This window comes from Mustela nivalis, assembly GCF_964662115.1.
Source record: "Mustela nivalis genome assembly, chromosome: 9".
In the NCBI taxonomy this organism is placed as follows: domain Eukaryota; kingdom Metazoa; phylum Chordata; class Mammalia; order Carnivora; family Mustelidae; genus Mustela; species Mustela nivalis.
Window position 1 is genome coordinate 14,565,659 of NC_139028.1, and position 22,243 is coordinate 14,587,901.

At 45.7% G+C, this 22,243-nt stretch overlaps 1 long non-coding RNA gene across 1 annotated transcript in view; it reads left to right on the forward strand.

Moving 5' to 3' along the window:
- The window catches only part of LOC309841137, a 124,698-nt gene that overhangs the window by 81,414 nt on the left and 21,041 nt on the right, over positions 1–22,243 (forward strand). Inside the window, exons 3-5 of the long non-coding RNA XR_014298970.1 lie at positions 456–2,028; positions 4,022–4,137; positions 10,170–10,334. This is a non-coding gene — a long non-coding RNA (uncharacterized lncRNA). The remainder of the gene's footprint in view (positions 1–455; positions 2,029–4,021; positions 4,138–10,169; positions 10,335–22,243) is intronic.

Sequence of the window (22,243 nt, forward strand, 5' to 3'; positions counted from 1 at the left end):
CTTAAATTAATGTACGTCACGTTATTTATTTTTCTGCTCCACAGCGGTGAGTTGGCACGAAACTGAACTGCTCTCTAAAACAGAACTAGAAATTTCTTTCTTGCAAGGTTATGGAGAAGGAAATTAAGCCAAAAAATATAATTTAAATCTGAAAGAGGCAGATCTAATATTTATCAACCATCTCTATTAGATTAAAATATTTAACCCCCTCAAAGTCACCTGAGGCATAGTTGGGAAGACGAGTGCATCGAGGCAGAAACTGAGACTTGGGAATGTACGTAGCTAACTGAACAGCACGCAGCCGGTGAGTGGCAGAGGCAGGGTGCCCACCGAGGTACATCTCGTGCAGGTATCTGATTACTAGCTCTGCACTCCTTCCCAGGGCGCCCCATTGACCGTCTGAGCCATTTTACGGGGAACAGAACCAATAATGCATTTCTTCTCTCTCCTGACAGATGAGAAACCTACAGCTCAGAGCAATGAGTGTCTTCCCAGAGTCAAACCCATTTTTTTTCACAACGGATTTGCCACCAGAACACAGATATGAAAACCATCCCTAAATCTAAGCCAAAAGGGAAAAGGAAAAGATTCGCGTTAATATCATTGTCTCTAGACACGTGGACTAGGACAGGCCTACCAGCACTCGATCTCCAAAGTGGTGGGATCAACAAAAAAACCACAGGAAAATTGGAGCAGGAAGCTGCTAAGGTGAGAAGGGGCTCCTTGAAGTATGTCTGGGTCTCGGATACCCCGAAAGTGGAATGTGAAGATGGTATCACCATTGATACACCCCTGTAGAAATTCCAGACCAGCAAGTGGTACGCGACCATCACGGTGCCCCGGGACACTGACTTCACAGACGCACCTTCCAACGACGGGACTTCTTGATGGTTGCTGCTGGCGTTGCTGACTCTGAAACAGACATCTCCGAGAGTGGGCAGATCTGGGAGCGTGCCCTTCTGGCCTACACACTGGCTGTCAGACGACTCATCGTTGGTGGTCACGGAGTGGATTCCACAGAGCCACGCTCCAGCCTAAAGAGGGACAAGGAAATCAGGAAGAAGTCAGCACCTGCATTAAGGACTTGGCTACAAACCCAACACAGTAGCATTTGTGTCCATTTGTGTCCAGACTCTATGTTGAATGGAGACCACATGCTGGGGGCAAGTGCAAACATGCTCCGATTCGAGGGCTGGCCAGTCATCTGTAAAGACGGCAGTGCCAGTGGAGCCACGCTTCCGGAAGTTCTAGACTGCGTCCTGCCACCAGCAGACAAGCCCTGGCATCTGCTCCTCTGGGACATCTGCAAAGTCGTGGTATTGGTACTGTCCCTGCAGAGACGGGTGCTCCCAGACGGCACCTTAATGGTCCCGCTGTTCTAGTCAACAGCACAGCTAAAGTAAACTCTGTTGAAATGCTCATTGAATGAAGCCCTTCCTGGAGACAAGGGGGGCCTTAATGTCAAGAACATGTCTGTCCCAGAAATGTCGTGGCACTGCAGCTGGTGACGGCAAAAACGACCCACCATTGGAAGCAGCGGGCTTTACAGCTCAAGGGATCATCTCGAACCATCAAGGCCAAATTAATGCTGGCTGTGCACCTTGCTGGATTGTCCTCTAAGCTCCTGTTGCTCACGGGTTTGTTGAGCTGGAAGAGAAGATGAATTGTCATTCTGGGAAGGAGCTGGAAGATGGCCACGAGTTCTTGAAATCTGGCATTGCTGCCGTTGTTGATAGGGTTCCTGGCAAGCCCATGCATGTTGAGAGCCTCTCTGACTATCCTCTGCCTCATTTTGCTCTTCGTGACATAACACAGATGGCTGCTGTGGGCGTCATCGAAGCAGTGGACAAGAAGGCAGCTGGAGCTGGCAGGGTCACCAAGTCTGTAAGCTCAGACAGCCAAATGGATATTGTCCCTGATACCACCACCACAGTCGTAATCAGTGGTGGAAGAACGTCCCAGAACTGGCCATTTAAGTTTAATAATAAAAGAGTGGTTCATGATAGTGCCTCGTAAAACCATCGGAAGGTAAGGAAAATGTTTTGTGGACCATTTGGGGTGTGTGTGTGTACGTGGCAGTTTCAACTTATTAGTTTTTAAAATCAGTACTTTTTGATGGAAACAACTTCATCAAAAATCTGTCACAGAATTTTGAGACCCATTAGAACAAATTTTAATGCGAAAACTGTATCTTCTTTTGGCCAACGCTATGAATCGCTATAGTGTTACTGAGGGAAAAAAATAAGAGTTGTCCATAATCTGTTCCTGTTGTTCAACCGATGAGACTTCAAAATTTGATAATTCTGGATTAATATTTCTTTGTGGGGTGGAAATTTTTTTGTTGGTTTTTGTTATTTTTTTTCACATTGTCTGAAAGGATGAATCATCTGTTTTTTAAGGACATGGTAAAAAGTTCTATGGTGGCAACACTTCGTAAGGTTGGACAGAGAAGCAAAGATTATCTTTGTTTATAGATAAGCTTGTTATCAGACGGCCAAAATCTGCACTACTGAAGTTCCATGTGTTGCATATCAAATTTTATGTGGCTACTTCCATCTCGAGTGCATACGTAGGTATGACCTCAAATTTTAGTTTCCCACTTATATGGGAAACATACATTCTCACATCTACAAATACTGAAGTCATCCAAAGAACCCAAAGTAGAGAAAAATAAAAATAAATAAATTTTTTAAAAAGAACCCAAAGTGGGAAAGTAAAATTGTATTGAAGACTATCCTGCTAGGGTTCATTGTACCTAGATTCTAGAGGAAAAAAGGCTACTGAAAGTTGGAAAATAAAAACAAAAAAAAACAGAGAATTAAAACTCAGAACTAATTTCCTCTCCAGGACGCTCTCCATCATGCACGAGACTGTCGCGTTGTATGAAGCCAGTGTAGCATAGGTCATTGTTTGATGTCCTCCGCGACCTTTGTCCAGCATTTGCTGTTTAAACTAGATGACATCCCGGCCATCCTGACTCCTGAAATCTAGGCAAGACTGCTTGTGGTCTCCACACACTTCAGCGTTGGGAGCTGCGTGCCCTCTCCACGATTTCTGTGGGTCCCGGGGGCTGTTTCTCACGACCACCTCTTCATCCCGCTGCCCTTTTGTTCTCTTTGCCTCTGGCAGCTTTTTCTTTTTTGCCACTTGGGTTCTTGAGGTACCTTCCTTAGTTTTACACACAACTACAAATTTTCACACAAAAGGCTTCTTGTAGCAGAGTTTGCAGAAAGTTCAGAGAAATTAAGAAATAGATGGGGTTGCCTCGCTGACCCATAAGCTGTTAGAATTGAGTCATAGTCCCCCTGTTCTATGAGTCTTTTGGCTGATTTCCATGTTGCTCAGACATTCTCTTTGCTTTCTGTTCCCTCCTTCCCACTACCACCAGCTGTTTTTTAAACACAAAGTGATCCTGCTCTCCATTTGTTCTGCCCAGACTTCTGAATCTTGCTGTACACCTATTTTTTTCATACTCCAGCTCCAAGGAGCTTTCTTTATTGAAGACCATTTATTCCCAAAAGGAATTCTACTATCAGCTGTTAAGAAAACAATACGATTTTTTTTTTTTTAAACCACCCACCAGCGATACCACATGTTCTGAGGAGTACTCCCAGAGAAAATCTCTCAAAAAGGAGCCAAAAAAATAGGAAATAAATACACATGACTCAGAATTCCCTAGGGCTTTGCCACCTTATACGAGCAGAGACCACACATGGGGCGTGTATAAGAGCTCGGCCTCTACAACCTGCTCCCCTTTGCCCGGGAACCCTGAGCCTGGTGTCCTGACAGATAGGAAGAAGGTAAATACAACAGAAATGTGCCTGGTACCACTATGAAAATGATCTGACTTACCATCCGAAGGGGTAAGGTACCTGGTGGCGAAGAAGGGACAGTTACTAAGATGACCACAGGCAAAAGACAGCCCCCACCCTGAGGTTTCAGTCAGCTAGTTACGTTCTGGGCTTGAGTCACCAGGGTTCAGTGGTAACATCTAACCGTCTTCTTGTTTCATCTATTTTAGCCTTACTCTCTTCCCACCCCCAAAACTCTAGGGTTCTCTGGGGTTTCCATTGCTGACCAAATGGAAAGTGTCAACACTCAGAACGCAACCGACAGTGGAAATCCACGTACCTTCATGTGAGTGCGTCTCTGCTATGAGCGATGAGAAGAACTAGTCAGGGCACGATCAGTTGTGCCCAAGTTTTCAATATCGCTGCTTCCCTGCCACTCCCCAACCCCCTCTTCCATTCCTCTTTCTGCAGCTTCCAACTTGCAGAGCTCCGAACTCAGAAAGGCTTTATTCATAAAGTTTCTAGTGATGTCCTCTGGTGGCAAAGCCTGACCTGCACAGATGGGAGGCGTCTTGTGGTCTTTCTGAGCCCCCCTCCCAGGTGTTTCCTGCGCAAACATGAAAATACTTGTTTACAGGGTGTTCCTCCAAGCTCACCAAGGGAGGGCCCCCAAATTATGGAATATAGAACGTACCTCTCCGAAGTCTGAGACTTTCTGAATTCCAAACCACTTCTGGCCCCAAGGGTTTTAGAGGAAGGTTGTGTGTCTTTACTGGCATCTGCTAGAGGAAACGGAGCTGTTGTGGCTGCTGGGGGAGGCGTGGATGCTTCCAGGGGTCCTATTTTCAGACGGCCTCGTTGGAACTTGTGGTCTGTCGAAAGGAGAGAAGACTTAGATCGGGACTGTGTTGTAGACACATGGAGTCATGTGGAAGTGGTGGCGAGTGACAGTATCTGGGAAACCCCGCTGAATCCTTCAGCCCAAGCCAGACTGCCTTTCGGGGCCTGCGGTCCAGCCGCTCCCCACCACCGACAGTGCTGACAGATGAGGGCAACACAAGAAGGTCACAGATGTTCGAGTGGATGTGCCTTCTTTTGATTTTAAGAAATAGGGTCATCAGAATTATTTTTTCATTGTTCATTTAATTTTCAGAAAAGGGATTATTTTATTTTTAAAATTTATTTATTTATTTATTTGACAGAGAGGAAGAGGGAGCACGAGCAGGGGGAGCAGTAGAGGGAGAGGGAGAAGCAGACTCCGCACCAAGCTGGGAGACCGAAGCGGGGCTCCATCCCGGGACCCTGGGATCATGACCTGAGCTGAAGGCAGATGCTTAACCGACTGAGCCCCACCCCCCAGGCACCCAAAAAGGGATTATTTTAAAAGGGAAAAGGAGGAAGGCCTGGGTGGCTCAGTCAGTTAAGTGGCCAACTCTTGATTTCAGCTCAAGTCATGATCTGAGGGTCCTGGGATCGAGTCCTACATGGGGCTCCATGCTCTGTGGGGAGTCTGCTTGAGGTTCTCTCTCTCTCTCTTGCCCTCCCTGTCTCCCCTCCATGTTCTCTTTCTTTCTCTGTCTCTGTCTCCCTCTCTCTAAAATAAATATGTAAAAGGAAAAAGGAAACCAGAGGTGAGTTACTAAAGTGGTTCTCAAACTTAGCAACACATGGGAATCACTTGGAAAGACTTTGAAACTACTGATTCATAAACCCAACCCAGCCCCACTGAGGAAGGAGTCTCTGCAGTGGTCCCAAGGCACCTAGAGTTTGCAGGGGGCCCCCAGGTCCTTTTGATGTGGGGACAAGGTTCAGAACTACTATCTTAAAAAAAAATTTTTTTTTTCATCTTTAAAGAGAGAGAAAGAAAAAGACCTTCTCCCTGTTTCTGTAGAAGGAATGAAAGTGCCTCAGATCCAGAAAAACCCAAACAGGGTGAGGAGCACGCTCGGCAGTTCTTGTTTTAGTCACATGTGCTAACCACACAAAGGAAGTTTCATTTCTGTGAAAACTATCAGTTTCTCTTTTATGCTTAGTGTTCACCATCCTAGACCCATAAAACACTTCCCAGCCGATGATTTCATCTTCCCATTCCTGAGGGCGTGGATGTGCCCTGAGTTTATAGACCATCAAGGATGAAGGGAACGTCTGCTCTCTGTCAGAGAGAAAACCAGCTTCCCACGTACTCTCTGACGTGCTGGATGGAACGTAACAGAATCGATGCCTTGACAGGGAGCCAACTTCTTTCTCTTTCTTCTGCTGCAGCATCTGCACTATGACGTTTACCTTCCTCATCTGTATGCTCACAGAGTTTGGTTCTCTCTTCTTTTTGTCCGAGCCACCCCAAAATGAAGGCAGTGTCGCAAGCTAGTCTCTCTCTTCTCTTCCATTAAATGTGGCTCCGCAAATGCTTTCTCTTTGGTTCGTGTCTATCACCATGAGGGTTTGGTGTCTTTGTGGTATCGGACGGTTCTCTCCCTCTGCTGCTCGGGGGCAGTGACCTGCCAAACAGGACCCGCGGTCTTTGAGTGTTGTCCAATCAGACATCATTTTTCTCTCTCTCTTTGGATTTTCTTCTCCCTTCTCCCCCTGCAGGTCTCCTCCTCAGGGAGGCTGCCTTGATTTCCCAGTTTAAACCAGGTTCCATGTTCCTCAGGCCATCATGTGCTTCTCTTTGATAGCTCTCATCACAGTGTAACTCGATGTTGATTTAATGTCTGTCTTCCTACTGGAAGTCAGGAAACAAATCTGGCCTTTTGTTATTGTTGTTTTCTGGTTTGGCTTAGTTTTTGCTTTTCTTTTTTCACCAAAACATTGTCTAATGCTAACACAGATTGGGTGATACATACCTCTTCGCCGAATTGATGAATTACATGCTCCAAAGACTCAAGTAAGCTGGGGCCATTGGATATGTTCACCCGAAGGTCACTATAGACTTTATGAAAAGGTGTCAGCAAAAGCAGCCGTAACCACCAAAACCAGAAAGCAGTGGACTGAAGGACAGGAAGCCCAGGGAAAGGAGGCACGCAGCAGGTGCGGTTATCATGGTGAAAACAAAAGCATGGAAACTGGGGAGCTTCAATCAGTGACTCAACCAACATGAACATTTATTGCAGAGCAGCACTTGCTACATTTGTGTCATTGTGATTCAGAAGGAATACCTGGATGATGTTTTAAATGCTGTAGCAAATGCTTCATTGCAACTTGTTTTGTTGGCGTTTATTTAAATGCCAGTAAAACTCTTTCCCATGGATATTAAATTTTATAATTAATCATTCATGAAGTCTTCTTTAATCAACTTTTCCTTAAGTATTTCAGATTCTTGTCAGGCCTATTCATTTCCCCCGTGAAGATCTAAGAACTGGTTTTAGGTGATAAATTGACTATGTTCTCCCCGAGCGCATTTTTCTTAAGCGTTTGAAAACATTCATCTACGTTAATCTGAGTTGTGCAGTGGGGCCCAAGCCACAGTAAACACAGTCTAATGAGCAGCATCTGTCAACCCCTATGCAAATGATGTCGCGCATGCTCAAGTTCCTTGCATTTTTATGATAAAATGAGTTGATCTATGCTATTCGGTGAGTCAGTCAGCCAACACTTGTGTGAGCGCCAACCACCAGTCACGTCTGGGAATGACACGGTATAGACCACGCTATGATGTGATTTATAACACTGTGCCTGCCCTCGTGGAGGGGATAGTTCAAGTGAGGAGAGAGACGTGAGCACAGATAGGAGTAGCGCAGCGTTACAGCAGCGGTCATGGAGGCAAGTATAATTCATGGAGAAAAGGCTGGAGTTTAGGATGCCGGGGGATCCGAGCAGCGCTCTGACGGGAGCTGCATCTTAAAAACTGAGTGAATAAGGGGATTGGAGTAGGAAGAGTCACGGGCAGAAAGGGCGGCCCAAATACGGCAAAGACACGGAGCAAAGATGCAGGGGCATGAAACAGCATGTTTGCCTTGGACATGCCGGTCGTTCGGCATCTTGCAGGTCGTTAGGGAGACCCAGTGGAAAAGGAAACGGCAGAGACACGCAGAGACGGGATCACGGAGGGGCTTGGGGGCTGTGCTAAGCAATTTGGATTCTATTCTCTTGGCAAAGTATGGCCTCTGGAGTGTTTCAAGGAAGGAGGGGTGGCTTGGTGAGATAAATATTTTAGAGATTTCACTCTGGCAGTTTAGAGACTGAATTAGCCAATTGGGGCCCTAGAGACATTTTATTCATTTATTCAAATGTTTCTAAAGCATCTTTTAAGTGCCAGATACTGTCCTAAGCTTTAAGAATACAGCAACGAACCAAAGAGACAAGATGCCTGCTCCCACAGAGCATTCTAGCAGAGACATACAGACCATAATCAGAGAAGTGAACGGGTAAACAAGAAAAACGAAAGCTAGCGTCATGCACTGTGCAGATATGAAAACAGGCTGATGTGAGAGAGAGCAGCCAATGGCTATTTTAAATTGCATGGCTACAAAGACCTCTCTGAGCACAATCAGAATGAGGAGGAAAAAGGTGGCTCTGTACCCCAGGGGCAGGCCCTTCCCAGCACAGGATACAGAGGGGACAGAATCCTGAACACAGAAAAACTTGGCCAGCTCAAGAAATGGGAAGTAGGCCGCTGTGCCCAGAGAATAGCGGCGAGGAGGGGAGGGAGGAGCCGGGGTTGCCCAGGTCAACACAACGTGAGTTCAAAGGCCGTGTGACCCAGACATAGGAAAATGTGTTTGAATTTCATTTTGAAGACTATAGGAAGTCACATATGTAAGTCATTGCCTGGTTTTAGGCAGGTGAGTGATCTGTCCAGGTGTACATTTTTAGGTGATCCCTGGCTGCTTTGTGGAGGCTGGACAGGCACAAAGCCAGGTGAAGTCAGAAAGCGATGACCGTTGTCCTTGCGGGAGAGACTCAGGGGGACGAAGGTGATGCTGGTGGAGACGAAAAGAAGCAGACGGAATTGGGGCATGTTTATGTGTGGAGGTGAGAAGCCCTGGGTGATGGGTTAAATAGGGAGAACGGGAGACAAAGTGGCATCAAAGAAGACCGCTGAATGTGTGGCACGTGCAGCGAGTGGACGGTGGCAGTGATTGCCGAAGGAGGAGCAGATCTGAGAGGAGAGGGGGAATTTCTGGGGGGCCGCGTGCAATCTGAGGTAACTCTTGCAACCAAGTGGAGGTGATAAGTTGGCAAAGCAAGTCCGTGTCTGGAGTTCCAGGGAGAAGTCAGAGCTGTAGATAAAATCAACCCCTGAGCTGTGGTTAAAGCCCCCCTCGACTGGGTGAGGGGAGACGGTGTCCCTGGGGCGGAGAAGGGTGCCTAGGAACCAGCTCCGGCTGCTGAACAGTTGTGAATACGGTTTTGGAAAGCTATTGTGGAATCCTAGAAACCGGGAGAAGAGCAAATGGCTTTAGAATATGATTGGGAGTGGAAAGTAAGGCAGCGTTATAAGACACAGGGTCTCTTTTCCCGCAAGCTGGCTTGTCTGCATCTCTTGACCATCTATCTCTGAGACCTTAGTGCCATCAGAGTGTCTGTCCAGTACAGGGCACAGCGCAGTCCCTAAATAGATCTTGCTGACCTTAAAGCTGAGGCTAGAAGCCTGGGCTGGAGATGTATACAGGCCTGGGAAACTTCAGATTGAAGCCATGGGAGTGAGTGACTGAGATTGCGGGAGGTGGAATTCCTGCAGTGAGATCAAAGCCAAGGGCAGGCGGAACCCGGAAAGCAGCAGCATGTACAGTGTTGAGCGGCGGAACATGTAGCGACATCTAGCAATGGAAACCAGCAGGAATGCTCAGCCCACAGGAGCAGAGCCAGGAGGGCGTCGTTGTGGGGTGGCGGGGACAGGGGCCAGAGGGCAATGCTACGGAGAAACAGAGTCTGCTCGCAGACGCAGGGAATGGGGGAGTAAACGCGGGAATCCTGGTTGTCGTGGGGGAAGGAGAGGTAAGAGATCAGGAAAGTTAAGTGTGGCCGTTCTTTGAGGAGGTGGCGAGTTACCCTCTTATGAGTATAGAGTTTCAGTTTTGCAAGATGAAAAGGGTTCTGGAAACGGAGTGTGCAATAATGTGACTGTACTCAACACAACTGAGCTGTATCGTTGAAAACGTTGAAGATGGGGGCGCCTGGGTGGCTCAGTGGGTTGAGCCTCTGCCTTCAGCTCAGGTCATGATCTCAGGGTCCTGGGATCGAGCCCCAAATCAGGCTCTCTGCTCAGCGGGGAGCCTGCTTCCTCCTCTCTCTCTCTGCCTGCCTCTCTGCCTACTTGTGATCTCTCTCTGTCAAATAAATGAATAAATCTTTAAAAAAAATAAAAAATAAAATATTGAAGTTGGGAAGTTTTATGTTATTTTGCCACAATTAAAGAAACACTTTTTAACGCAGGTGAACAAAAAAGCTAGAACTAGATTGAAGAGAAGGGACCTCCTTGTTCTGAAGCTGGAGCAAAAGAGGAGACGCAGATGCTGAAGAGGATAAATTTGCAGACACCAGTGCAGGACGTGGAAAGAAGAGAGTCCCTTAACCTCCCATTTCTCGCTGAAGCATGAGGTGAGGTCATGGGTTAGGACCGGAGGGCGGGCAGGGTTCACTCCCGTGTCTGTTATCCACGAAATTTGAGGGAGACAGCATCGTGAGATGAGTTTGCATGCTTTCCCTCTCCTCTCCTGCTGGACATTCCCCCCCCTCCCCGCCAAGTGTGTAACATGCTCTTATAGTTGGTCAAGGAGAGTCATGAATCTCTTTTCGCACAGAATCCCCAGTCTCGTAACCGAGACTCTTCAGACTTCTGTCAAAGTCAACGTGCAATTTTTTTCTTCTGTGGTTACGTAGTATCAGTAAGATCATGATTTCACAGACAAGTCATCTTTTTAAAAATATCTGTTTTATCTTCATTCCAATATAGTTTACAGACAGGGTTTTATCAGTTTTGGGTGTAGAAGGTAGTGATTCTGGACCTGCATATGTCACGCGGTGCTCATCACGACAGGTGCCCTCCTTTCTCCCCATCACCGGCTTCACCCCTCCCCAACCACCTTCCCGCTAGTCACCATCAGTCTGTTCTCTGTAGTTAAGAGTCTGTTTCGTGGTTTGTCTCTCTTTGTCTCTTTTTTCCTTTGCTCGTTTTTGTTTCTTAAATTCCACATAGGGATGAAATTATATGCTATTCTCTGGCTTATTTAGCTTGGCATAACATTACCTAGCTCCATCCACCTTGCAAATGGCAAGATTTCATTCTTGTTTATGGCTGAATAATATTCCTGTGTGTGAGAGAGAGACAGAGAGAGAGAGAGACGTGTCCTTTATCCTTCCATCTCTCTATGGACATTTGGGCTGCTTCCAAACTTCAGCCATTGTAAATAACGCTGCTATAAACATAGGGGCGCATGTATCCCTTTGAATTGGTGTTTTTATGTTTTCGGGGTAAATACCCAGTAGTGCAATTTCTGGATTGTACAGTAACCTTGTTTTTAACTTTTTTGAGGAACCTCCACACTGTTTTCCACTGTGGGTGCCCCACTGTGCCTTTCCACGAAGGTGCCTTTCTCTCCACATCCTCGCCAACACTGGCTGTTCCTTGCATTTTTTATTTTAGCCATTCTGGCCGGGGGTGAGGTGATCCCTCACTGTGGTTTTGATTTGCATTTCCCCGACGGTGAGTGATGTTGAGCATCCTTTCAGGTGCCCAGATGAGTAGTTTTGAGAAATTTTGTGGACAGCTCACTTTGCAATCTCAGCCTGGTCTTACAGGAATCTAGAGGAGTGAAAGAAGAATAGTAATAATTTTATTTTAAATGTGAATTACTTAAGATATCTAAGAGTTGCTTGCATTTATTTTATGACATCAGAAAAGAAGTACTGATGAGGTACAGAAAATGTTAAAAATTCCTTTAGTGGAATGTCATGGCCCAGGGTTACTCTGCTGGCTTAGTAAAGCCACAAGAATAGAAACGGACAGATATGCCTGCACCTTCCCTGACATTTAATTTATCCCAGTTCACATGTATGGTAATATCTTATTTCCTTGTCAAATTTTGTTTGTATCTATGTATACAGGCTGGAATTTTTAAAAGAGCACTGTATATCTTATACCTTTTTTATCAAGAAAATGTTTAGAAGTGACTTTTTTGTATCATTCACAAATATATCGGTATATTTTCTAAAAGCCAGGAACGCGATTTTTTTTAAATGCAACAATATCATGATTACACCTAAAAATTAATAATTCCTTAGTATCGTGAAGCATCCACTCAGCATTTAAACTTTTCAATATAGTTTGCTGACGTTTGAATGAGGACCCCAAAACGCTCCATATGGAGTTGGTTGTGTGTCCTCCACGTCTCTTCCGGTCTAGAGTCCCCTTCAGTCGTTCTTCCCCCGACCCGGCCTCTTCCTTTTACACTGAAATTGACAGTGGGCCAGGAGTTACGCTAGATGCTTAATGGAGATTTTTCTGTTTATTCTTCAAGTAGCTATTATAATTACCCGATATGAGACCAGGAGTAAAGGGTTAGAAAAATGAATACACTAGCAACGGCAGAACTGAGGGGAAACCTGCAGGTCTACTCAGCTCCAATGCCCATTTCTTTCCATCAGCTCTGGCCTCCCAATTCACTTGTACCAGGGCCCCCAAAGCCCAAGAAGACCTCCGTTTAATTTTGAAATGCCATCCAAACAAACTGGGGTCCAGGCGTCCCAGAAATTTGGGTTTCTGTAATGAATGCAGGAAAAAGAATGTCAAACCTTCCAACCACCTCGTTATTTCCAAATTTCAGGATCTTTATAATTCCGACAAAAGCAACAAAAATTACTGAGATAGTAGCTGAGAGACTGCCCCCCACACACACACTCCGCAGTCACTCATTCTTGCCTTCACCTTCCAGTAGCAGCTTTTAGCTTTTCAGGGCTCAGAAGGCACTGAAGAGGTTGTTGTGACTGGGAATGGAGGGTCACAGGAAACAGAAATCCAGAATGGCATCTCTCACGGATCTCTGCTTGTCCCCTAGTTTGCAGAGCTGACCACTACCGAACATAAAGGAAATCAGGCAGACTTTGTTTGTCTCAAAAAAAATTAATGCTTTAAAACCTTATAATAAAGCAAACTAAGTTTAAAGCACTTGCAGTCTCTCAGACAGACAATATTTTAATCAGGGATCATGTGCTTGATCAAAGAGTCATCTCAAAAAAAAATGAAGATATATCCAACAATACGTCAAAAAAACAAAACACAGCTTACGTATTTGCAAATGTTTCAAATAATAAAACAATACTCCTAGTACTATAAATGAGCATAAATTTATTTTGTATATTGATTTTTTAAAAGATTTTATTTATTTGAGGGAGAGAGAACATGTGTGAGAGCACAGTGGGGGGAGAGGCAGAAGGAGAAGGAGAAACACTCCCCACTGAGCAGGGAGCCAAGTGAGGGCTTGTTCCCAGGACCCTGGGGTTATGACCTGAGTTGAATACAGATCCTTAACTGACTGACCCACCCAAACAACCCCGTATACTGATGTCTAAAACAGTCCCAATTTACTAGATGGCGTGTAGAGCTTACCAACAATATAATCCTACCATTAATCTCCATATTTACTAGCATTATACTTACATTCAGTCTCCTAGACTTAGGTCTGTCAATTTCATGTTACTTTTTGATATACATGGTGAATGCTAACTTTATGCCTTAACAAAAGTTGATTTTATTCCCGTATGTTCTCAAAGCACATTTAATGAGTCAGTCTTTGGTAGCAGATTCAGTGTTAGATGCTAGACACCAGAGATCTAATGAGCGATAAAACAAGGTTACTGCCATCAAGTGGCTCAGCCTGAGAGAGCCAACATGAAAAGGAACAGACAGTGTGGTGTGATGAGTGCTGGGTGTGTACCATGATACAGGGGTGTGTGCAGTCCAGGAAGGCGTCACAGAGTAGATCATATATGAACCGATGGTGGGAAGACAATGGTGATGTTGTTGATCATGGTGATGGTGTTGATGGCGGGTTGATGATGGTGGTGGTGGTGATGATGGTGATGATGGTATTGGTGATGGTGGTGATGGTGGTAGTGATGATGATGATGGTGAAGATGGTGCTGATGATGGTGATGGTCCACGGTCATGATGATGATGGTGATGCTGGTGATGATGGTGATGATGATGGTGGTGATGGTGGTTAGTGATGATGGTGATGATAATGGTGAGGATGGTGGTGATGATGATGGTGATGGTAGTGATGGTGGTAGTGATGATGGTGAGGATGGTGGTGATGATGATGGTGGTGGTCCACAGTCATGGTGATGATAGAAGTGTCATCGCTGAGCACTAGCTAAGGGGCTGTGCCTGTGCTATGTTTATATATTTCCTCACTAAATCCTTACAACAGTCCATCAAGATCAGCTTTACCCACATTTGTGTAAAAGAAGTAACTGAGATCCAAGAAGTTAAGAATTTTACCTAATGTCATATAAAGAGGTAGGTGAAATGAAAACCACCTACTCAAACTTCTCATTAAATCAAAGCTTCTGGTTCCAACAACAGCTTCTCATAGGAATCCCCTCAGCCTCCCTGCCCAGGAGTTTGTTGGCTAGACAGGAGAGGGGGACCTCCCAGGCAGAGGTGCAGGTCCTTACCAAATCTTTGAAGTGAGGGACAGCAGTCCACATCTACCTCAAGGGGAGCCTGGTGGAGAGGAGAGAAAAATTATACTCCTTGCTGAAAGCTTGTTGTGGCACAAATAGATACACTAAACTAGATTTTACCTCTGCCACCTGACTCAAGATGAGAGCCATAGGAAAACAAAGAGGCCTCCAAACACAAGCAAATAAAAAGGTTAGTTCTGTTAAAAGTGTTGGGAATGGGTGGAGTGACCAATGGAGTTCATTTACGGTGAAACTGAAAACTAGATGTATTGTCCTCTGTCTTCTAAATGGCAAGTTATTTTCAAGCAGAAATGAATGACCATGTTACCTGGTTTATTAATTACTTAATGTATTCATTCATTTGACAAATCCCCTTGGACGCCTCTATGTGGCTGACACCGCTGGGCCCTGCCGAGCAGAAGTTGGAGACCATATGAAGCCTCCCTCCACTAGACGTGGTTGGAAGGAGGAGAGTGACCTCTCGGCAGGTCATGGCAGGACATGTGCGTCGAGCACACGGTGAACACGGATTCAGTGCACAGTGTGTCCTCCCTTCCGCAGACGGTCCAACGGCAGGAACAGGGGTGTTGTCTCCAGTGTCACCCCAGGTTTGCAAATGCACAAAACATATCACGGTCCAAACTTAGAAGCTACTCGATTGGAAATTAGCTTCAGGGGCGAGACCGAGTAAGGGGAATAACAGCGGACCAGAGCCAGTGGTGGGTGACTTTTCAGAACCTAAACTCCTTTGTCTTTCTTGAAGCCTCTGCCTCCGTCCTGGGGCGCCTGTCATGTCACAATCAGAGTATATCACCTTTCTGTCCTTTGGGAATCAACCTTCCTGACAGATACTGCCGATAACACTGGGAAAAAAATGTTTGCTTGGGAAAGAAAAAGAATTAAACCTTGCAATTATTCGTGTTTAAAGGCCCCCATTTTCCCTCAGTTTTCTTCAGCTAAAAGCTATCTGGCAGGGTTTGGGATTTGAAGGGTAATAGCCAGAGGAGTCAACAATTGTTAGCAAAGTAATACTTAGATAAAGTAAACGAATAAATAATCCGACACTGAAATCGCAAGATGGACACACGTGGAGGGCATTAAGCAGCAGAGGACCACAGGGAGGCAGCCCGCCTTCCATGGAGGCAGACCGTGGTCTCTCCAGACGAATCAGCACATGCGTGGGTCCGGGCGGGGGAGGCAAGAGGACAGGGCATGAAGGACGGTGCCGCCACCAGGGTGCCGCGACCATTGGAACCAAACATGCCCTGGGTCTTCAGCTTCAAGGATGCCTCCAGCCAGCCCCCTCCTCCTGTCCGGAGCCCTGCAAGTGGCGCTGGCATGTTTCTCCTGCAAACCCCCATACCTGGGGTGTTTCCGCATCAGACTCACAGGGGAGGCGACTCTGTATAGTGCTTCCCAAGGACACGCTGCTCTCACACAGATTTGACCCTGATAACCGGCTAGGTATGAAAGCAGCTGAAAAGCAAAAGAGTGATGAATTCGAGTAAATCTCAGTGCTTCAGAGTTTATGGTTTGAAGACGTTTGTAATGAAACCATCTTTGCCTATTCACGCATCACTCCAGGAGTGTTCCCTTCTGGGTCACCATCCATTTCCCAGCACGTATAAACACAGTTTTATCTAAATGGCCTTATAAAAATGTCTTCTCTGCACGTGACTTCCCCCTTCAGCTACTCCGCGTTTTTCTTTTCTCCTTTGTGGCAAAACTTCTCGAGAGATCGGACTGTTCACTGTGTCGTCCTCCAGCTCCACCGCACTCAACCATCAGCACGCTTCTGCCACCACCACTCCCCAGAACTTCTTTTCCAAGGTCATGAGTGACTGCCAGAGGACAGAGTCGATGCTCAGTGCTCATCCCACTTGATGGACCAGCGACACTTAGTATGATCGATCATGTTCGACTACTTAAAGACACTCTTCTCGCTTGACATTCATGCCCACACACAGGCTGCCTCATTTACTGGTTTATATTCTTCTCCATGCCCAGTGCTTGATTCTTAGGCCCTCTCCTCTTTCTCCCTATTCTCCCCTGGCATCTCATGGCTTTAAATAGATCATCCCTGTATTGGTGACTGCCGGATTTAAACTCCCATGCTGCACCTCCCGGCCTGGGATCTTGGCTAATCCATCCAACCATCTACTCAGTAACTCCACTGGAGGTCTGAAAGAATATCTCAAAATTAATATGCCCAAAATGAAATTCCTGATCTTCCAGCCACTCTCAAATTTTGTTTACCCCACAGTCTCCCCCATCTCAGTCAGTAGCACCCATACTTCCACCTGTTAAAGCCAAAATCTCAGCATCTCCTTAAAGTCAGAGTTTTTTTCTTTTTTTTTCCATATGTAGATGAACCCCAATAAAATGTCCTTCGAGGAGGGACCCAGGGCCACAAGTAAGGGTAGTATGAGGATTAAATGAGCTAGTATTTGTCAGATGCATAGACCAGTACCTACGCATAGTGTAAGTGCTACATCAGCGTTGCTTAAGTTAATAAAATCCTTATTCCCTTTCTTTATCGCACACTGTCCCTCAAATCAGTCAGGAAATCCCTTTGGCTTTGTATTCAGAAAGTATCTGCAATTTGATGACTTTACACTCCACCCCTCCCTGCCACTGCCACCAGAGAGCCCGCCACCACTGCCTCTTGACTGGATTATTGCAGTAGCCTCTTCACTGATCAGGCCTTCCGTGACCTCTCTAACCCCATCTCTTAATATTCTCCTCCAAATTTACTCCACTGCCTTCCAGTCCCGCCAGCTGCTTGCTGCTTCTTGAATACTCCAGACTTCTTCTCACCTCAGTGCCTTTGCACTGGCTAGCCCCTCTGCCTGGGATGCTGATGCCTCAGAGAGCCTCATGGCTCAACACTCTTCTATGTTGTGCACCTAGGAAAGCCGCCTCGGACCATTCCTATTTAAACTGCGGCTGTACCCTGTACATGCTCCCACACACGCACATGAGCTCCTTGCCCCGCTCTATCTGAACAGCACACGTACGTCACCTTCAGAAACGTGTATGGGTTCCTGGCTTCACCCAGGGATCCCACAGAAAATCATGAGTAAGTTCTGAAGGATGAAAGATCCACTGGATGGAAAGGATCAGTCTGGGTGGCTGGGTCCTTGCATGGAGAAGAATTGTCCAGGAGACATTTGACCATGAGCAAAGGCTGACTGCTTGCCAGGAGCTACATCCCCCGTACCTCACCCCTGCTCCACTCAGCTTTGCCGTCATCGTTCAAGAGCCTCCTCACCTGCTCAGCAAATAGCCCAGAGGGAACAGGGCCTTGAACGGGAAGAACCGTAACAGCAGCACCTATAGGACCGGCAGCCAGAGGAGGAAAAACAAGCAGAAGGCCCCAAACTAGCAGCTCCTTGTAAACAAGAACCACAGGAGAGGAAAGACAACTTTAATTTTTCGATGACATTTGAAAAAAATAACAATTGCTCTTAAAGAAATTCCATCTCCATATGAGAAAAAAAAAAAAGGCTCGACCTCAAAAGAGGCTCCCCCCAGCTTTTTTTTTTTTAACTTTACGTGTTCCAGAGCTGAAGTGAAGGCGCTGTTGTTCTCTGCTGGGGCTCACATTGGGGCCTGTATGATCGAGCGAAAGAGAGCTTCACACAAAAAAGGAAAAACACAAAGAGATGGAAATCATTATGAGAAATTTTTAAAAAGGGTCGGAGGACAGATGCAGAGACCTAACATGTGAATAATAGGACTTCCAAAGGAGGGAAAGGGAACAGATGCAGGAATGCATTAATTCAGGAAATAATAGAGGACATTTTGCTGGGTTAGAGAAAGCCTCGAGTCTGCAAATTTGAAGCGCTCATGGAGTTTCAGACAGAACTGTTCGGGGAAGATTAAAAACAAGCAAACAAAACACGCTTGGGCATGTGGTGGAGAACTCCGGAAGTCATTAAAAAATGTGTAGGACATCAGACATGACAACTGTGTTCCGCACAAAGGAGAAGGTCAGCACGATCAGGGAGAAGACAGGAGATTGAGACGCATGGAACAGAGGGAGGAGGGTCCCAGCCCCAAATCTTAGCCCTCGCTGAGAGAGCCCTGCCAGGGTCGGGCGGAGGCTGGGAGCTGCTGTGCCGACACCCAGGGTTACTTCACCCTTCGAGATTTATCCCGAAATACTTCAGAAAGGACTGTAAGCTGACAAAATGCGGAACAGAGTTTCCAGTGGGGCACAAGATGGCGAGGAAACCGTGTGGCTGTGAGTCTCGGTCTTTACGGACATGTGCATGCGTATGTGCGCATCTGTGTGCATGTGTGCGTGCATGCGTGTGAGTGTGTGTGTGCATTTTTCCACCGAGATACATATATTTAAGTCTGAATGGAGAATGATGGATGCCTGGGAATTTGTAAGGCCGGTGGTTAACGATGGTCATACAAATAGAAGAAACGTCCTGCAGGGAAACCTACAAATGTCTGAGAGCACTAAACTACCTCATCAGTCCTTGGGAAGGGAGACAGGAGCAAGTGGAGAAGAAAAACCTTTCTTAACCTTTTATCCGAGATACGAGCAAGGAAGAAAAAGCATTATGAAGGTAGAAAGGACAATTAGAAAATAAAACACTCTGATGGAGAGATATAGCTGAAGCCTTGTTTTCCTATGAACCACAGAGAAAGGAGGGGTTCCGTAGAAGTGAGCAAACTTCTGTCAGTTCTGGTAGTATATAAATCTTATACTTGGGGTTCATTTGGCTGGGCTTTTTTTTTTTTTTTTCCTTGTCATTTACTTTTGCCAGTACTTTTGTTTGTCTGTTTTTGTTTGTATACTTTGTAAGTCTTACCTTTGGGGCCCATTTGGGCTGAGCCTTCTCTCTCTTTTTTCTTTTTTTTTTTTTTCCTCTCTCTCTCTCCCTATTTTTTTTTTCTTTTCTCTTTCTTTTTGGTGGGGACTCCTGATTGCTCAGAAGCTTCCAGGGTGCACCTTGCCTGGATCATGGTTGATATATTCAGCTACACATTCCCTCAGCCACCTCTCACCAAAAAGACTAGTAGGAGGAACACCCAACAGAGGAAAAATTCGGAGACTGTGACCTCTCCATCACAGCTATTGGATATGGACATAAACAGTTCAGGCTAACAAGAATCCAGGCAATGGCTAGGCTGGAGAAAGCCTTTAATGACAAAATGGAATTGATTAGGGCAGAAGTGAAAGCCACCAGGGAAGATGTTAACAATGATCTCAATGAGTTCCAATCGAATCTAAATTCTCTAACAGCTAGGGTAATGAGGCAGAAGATAGAATTAGTGATCTGGAGGACAAACCAGTAGCAAAGAAGGATCAGGAACAAACAGTTTTTGCCTGGAAAAACAGTGTTTGCCTGGAACAAACAGTTTAGAAGCCATGAAAACAGAATTAGGGAAATGAATGACACCATGACATTCCAACGTCAGAATTATTGGAATCCCTGAGGGGGAGGAGAAAGAAGGAAGACTAGAAGATACAGTTGAACAAATTCCCCACGAAAATTTTCCCAGTCCGACAAATGCACCCAGCGTTTGTGTCCTAGAGGCAGAAAGGTCCGCCCCCAAGATCATAGAATCTAGAAAGACCTCGAGACACCTGCTTGTGAAAATGATGAATCGTAATTTTAGACAGGAGCTCTTGAAAGCAGCTAGGGCGAAGAGATTCCTTATGTACAGAGGAAAGCCCATCAGAATAATGACAGACCTGTCCACAGAGACCTGGCAAGCCAGAAAGGGCTGGCGAGAAGTATTCAGGAAACTAAACGAAAAGAACGTGCAGCCAAGAAAACTTGATCCAGCAAGACTGACATTCAAAATGAATGGAGATATAAAAATAGGTTTTTTTAAATAAGGCATAAGCCCTGATTTTTAGTGGGGTATTTTAATAACTGCTTTTAGTACATAAACTTCCTATTTTTGTTTACGCCTGTGTTCAATGCAGTTGGCCTGTTCATGTTTTAATGTAGGTCCTCAGGCGCCATTAGTCTGAGGAGAAGAACGTCTGTAGATGTTAATAAGATTCCAGCCAGGTCTGCTTATCTTGAAAGCTGGTGATCTCTGCAGGACTCTACGGAAGGTCCCAGCCAGAGGATCCCAAGGCCCGTTGAGGCAGAGGATGGCGTGGGGGCTCCTGAGGGAATGCTCGGTCACTGTGAGCAGCACGGCCTCAGTCTGGGCCTTGGGGCTGACGGGCTGGTGCCTGAGGGGAGGGCTCTGACCTTCATGCTGCAGCCCCACCCCCATGCCTCCCAGCAGTGCACTGAGGGGAGTGGGCATCCTCAAGGGAGCCCTGGGGTGCTCCCTGTCTGCCTTTCCTCAGCTTTCTTCAGTTGCGACAATGAACACTTTTCGAGCACACCGTATGCATAAGACCCTGTTCTGGGCTTTTTTTTTTTTTTTTTTTTTTTTAGGGCACTTTTTCCAGACTTCCCTCAGGTCTGGTGAGTGAGCCAAAGTTCTAGGACTTGTGTGTGGCTTCCAGACGCTTCACTGTCCAGGTTTGTCTGGCAACAGTTCGCGCTGACCCATGACTTAGTTCGCGACAGGTGGAGGCCAAAATTAGAGCTAAGCGCCAGATAGTGAGTTTTTAGGGAAGGTAAACCTACTCCATTCAGAAGGCTGTTCTCTCCCATCTCAGCTCCTTCCTTGTTTTGTCTTTAAAGTGGCCTTTCATTTCTGAAATGATGACAAGGTTTTGTTTTGTTTTTTTTCTTCTTAACAATTTAGTTGAATAATAAAAGATTGACAGCCCTATGGCCCCCAGATAAATTAATGTATGGATGGGTGTAAGATGTATTGCTCTATGAATCCCAGTCTTTGGGGACCTTCCCGTTCTGCATGGTTTCCTTTCTATAGCTCTAAGGGCTGTCCATGCCCCAAGGATATAACGTTTCTGCGGTTGCTTTGTACCGCTTGCACACACACCTTGGCCAGCCATGGAAGGGGTCCAGTCATTCAAGGAGCCAGATTTACTCTGGTGGGACGGGGGCCCCATCACAGTCCTACCGCGGGAGGCCGGAAGAACACGCTACAGTGTTAAGCATCGCATGCTTCCGGCCCTTTTAAAATCTCTGCAGGAGTCTGTCCCCACATGACCAACTGATGTCAAAAACCTGAATACGTGGTCCCCCACATATTCCACTTAGGAAACTCGTCATAATCCAACATCATTCTGGAAGGAAAATTGTCAGATACACATAGAGCGATCATCACTAATATGACAAAGTTGCCCTGAATCTGTCTTCAACATTCAAAAGGAAAAAGGATGAAAATTGGCAGTTATAATTTTACCAGGATCAATCCAAAGACAGACAGGTACCATCTTCATTTACATTATACTTTTATCTTCCAAAATTTCGAAAATGATTTCTGATGTTTTATCTCCATCATTTAGTGGTTAACATGGTTAGAGTTTACTCTAAACCCAAGTTGAGTTTGGAAGTTTGGCTCATTCGACATGGCGCTTTGCTTCTTTCTATCGCAGGAGACAGCACGGTTTAGGGAATTTTGGTCTGTCTGACAGCAAGTATCTGAGTTTAAATCACGACTGAAAATTACTTATTAGCTGTGTTGCTTTCAGCAAGTTTGAAATCTCTCAAAGTCGAGTTTCACATCTGTAAAATGGGTATTATGGGACCAACACATAATTGTGGTGTATCTGGTGTGAAATACTCAAGAAATGCCAGTCCTGTGCTTTAAAAATCCAGTGAGACTTCCAGTTTTAATTTTAAATGAACTTTCACAAGATACCTCCTTTTCTGCTTGAATTATTTAAAAAAAAAATGATGGGGAGGAAGAGTTTAAATTTGCTTTTC